Here is a 3,646-nt window from a genome sequence, read left to right as displayed (position 1 = left end):
CGAGCAAATGTGCGTGTCACAAAAAAGCATCATATTTTTTTAAAATTTAAAATGTTTATTACACTTATTTTTGTATGTCATAAACTAAAAAAATAACCACATAAGAAAATATGTGTCATATTTGCATGCCATCTTGAAATCAAAATAAAAAATTAAACACCCATCGCGTGTCACACCCCAAGCTACGGGGAAAATACCAGGGCAAGAACTGATTGCTCACAGCTCAAAAGTACTATCATAAAATAAAATATGACAATATCTATTAAATTAATTATTTCAAATTAAAAGTGTACAAATCATCCAAATATAACAAATAATTCAGAGACAAGTATAAAATTCCCAAACATCTGAAATTATAAATGATCATCAAGTGTTTTTCCTAGAGTCTTTCTATGGCGATCTTCCATCAAAATTCCATTCAAATGATAATCTGCATACGCGTAGAAAATAGAATAGAGTTTATCAACACAATGCGGTAATAAACAACCAAACCATGCCATTAATGTGTCGTTGACCATCGCCTAGCGAATAGGGCGTTGGCTACTATGACAGTCGTATGATCATACTATAAATGAGAATATGTTGGACCTCTCCGAATGCAATAAAGTAAACACATAAACAATTAACAAGTAATATTTGATCGAATACACACAATTTATACATTTGCTAGTTGTGTATATATCTATAATATATATAAATGAAAACCTAAAATCCTACGTGTCGCGATATGGTCGCTCCCCTTTTTATGGAAGCTACCAGATTGCTTGATTTTTAAATAGAGGTCTCTCATTGATTTAACCCAAATTCATGGGTATGGGTTTTACCAAAACCAGATAGCTCTTAAACGGGTTATAACATCTCATTAAATTAACAATTAATCTTACTAATTATTTGATATGAAAATCCTATAAAATAGGGATATACTAAAATTTAATATCCAATTTAAAAAGAAAAAGATATTATATATAATTAATAAACAATTTTATAGTAAAAAACATACACCAAATCTAGATAGCTTTTAAATGGTTTATAACATATCATTTATTTATAAAACCCTTTCATCATCAAACCCTAACTATATTATTAACTTTCTTACAATAAAGAAATTAAAATCCAAAAAATAAATATTAAAAAACGAAAAATGTAAAACAACCATTCTCTCAAGCCATCAGATTGCTTTATTTGTAAATGAAGGCTTCTCACGCATTTGACCCGAATTCACGGGTAAAGGTCTCACCAAACTCATATAGCTCTTAAACGAGTTATAACATCTCATTATATTAAAAATTAATCTCATCAAATATTTGATATGAGAATCCTATAAAATAAGGATATACTAAAAATTAATATCCTATTTTATTTTAAAAAAAGATATTATTTTTAATTAAAAAACAATTTTATAATAAAGAAAATAAACGGGTAATGGGTATCACCAAACCCAGATAGCTTTTAAACCGGATTGTTACATATCATTTATTTGTGAAACCATTTTATCATCAAACCTCCAGTATATTAATTATTAACTTTCTTACAATAAATAAAATTAAAATATATATATATATCAATCAATCAATCATGCCCAGTAAAATCCCACCGACAGCAAAGCTATAAGTAGGGTCTGGGGAGGGTGGGATGTAGGCACACCGTACCTCTATCCAAAGGAATAAAGAGGTGGCTTCCAGAGAGACCCTCGGCTCTAAGTACATGTGTATGAAGCAAAATAAAGGAAATCAAAGTTTAACAGTTATATAAAAACTACTACTAATTATAATAATATTAATAATAAGATCACATTTTAACAGCTATATAAAAGCTAATAATAATTATAATAATAATAATAATAATATATGTAAGGGAAATACCATTATGGTATGTGACCTAAATAAGTTAAGTCTAAGCCCTAAGGTATTCAATTCTCTCTAAAATCCTTAACTTTAATTCTACTTCTCCACGAATTCATATCCTCAACCATGTCCTCGGAGAGGTTTAGGTCTATCAAATCATGTCTAATCCTCTCATCCCAAGTCAATTTCGGTCGTCCTCTACCCCTCCTCCCCTCTATAGTAATGTTTTCTACTGATCTAACAGGATTCGTCGTCTGTCTTCTCTTTACATGTCCAAACCATCTCAATCTCCCCTCTCTTATCTTGTCTGCTATGTTCGCCACCCCTAATCTCTCGCGAAACACAACGTTTCTTATTCGGTCTAGCCTTGTGTGCCCACACATCCAACGTAGCATTCTCATTTCTGCTACCTCCATCTTCCGCACTTGTACCTTCTTGATGGCCCAACAATCTGTTCCATATAGCATTGCAGGTCTAACTGCCACCCTATAGAATTTTCCCTTTAGTTTAGTCGGGAAACTCTTGTCGCACAATATACATGTGGCTGCTTTCCATCTACACCATCCTACCTGAACTCGGTGGGTCACATCACTGTCTAATTCCCCATCGCTCTGTACAAATGATCCTAAATACTTGAACTTCGTTACCTGCGGGACCACCTGCCCTTCAATTGTGATCTGTGCGTCTTCATTGTCGTTTATCCCACCAAAATCACAGTGGAGGTACTCCGTCTTAGATCGGCTAATCTTTAAACCTTTTGTCTCTAAGGTTGTTTGCCACTCCTCAAGCCTCATTTTAGATCTTGTTTTTTCTCAGCAAGTAACACAAAATATATATATATATATATATATATATATATATATATATATATATATTAAAAACGAATAGTGTAAAACAACCCCCGTAATACGGGGGATAAAATCTGGTGTAGTATAAAATAATGATATTAGTACGCATATGTCCCCAAAACATTATAAAAATCAGTAACAATAAGGGGAGTGATAAAACTCACCTTATTTCGTTGGCAAGTAAATAAGAATAAGAATAAACTATTAAGAAATAAACGGATCGTCCTTTAACGCGTCGAACAAAGTGAATCAAATGAACCTGAAACTTAGAGATAAATAAATGAGAGTAAAACCGAAATCATTGCCGCTGAAATCGTTCCAAACGGATGCCTAGAACTCCGCTTATAAGAAATTAAACGTTTAAGCGAGCTGGTACTAACCAGAATCTGAACAGCGAGTCGGAAGTCGGATTTTGGTCAGTAGCCTTAAAATCTCGAAACAAAAATAAAAGTCTTCTGGACCGAAAGCCGGTTCTGACCATAAGCATGAAAAACTGATTAGTCAAACTTGTTGACCAATATGCCTTTGAACGGGTTTAAGTCAAATTGACCAGTCAATACCCCTAAAATCTCATAAATTGATTGAGGGTTATTAACCAGGGAATATGAATGAATTACAACACACAAATTACCCAGAAAGTGTATGAATCAACCGAAAAGTGAAATCAAAGGTTGATGTAACGGTAAAGTCAACCGTCAAAGCTTGTATCTTCAAGTAATATGGCAAAAACGAGCAAGAATATGAAGGCTGAAGGAGGGTGGCGACTGGTATATTATTATTAGGGTTTAGGGGAAATTGTAGCAGATGAAATATGCTTTGTTTATATAATATATGCAAGCATGAGTCAAATTTGGTTAATTTACTCGTTTAAGAAACCGAATAAAGCTTAAATGATCAAATCAACTATATAATCATCCAAATTTCGTTCTTGAGGAAGGGATAATGTATGTGGAC

This window comes from Bidens hawaiensis, unplaced genomic scaffold (assembly GCF_021521415.1).
Source record: "Bidens hawaiensis isolate Kalapana, Puna unplaced genomic scaffold, B.hawaiensis_p1.1 tig00007641_1, whole genome shotgun sequence".
NCBI lineage: Eukaryota > Viridiplantae > Streptophyta > Magnoliopsida > Asterales > Asteraceae > Bidens > Bidens hawaiensis.
The sequence above is the reverse complement of the archived record's forward strand: the minus strand, read 5'-3'. Positions refer to the sequence as shown.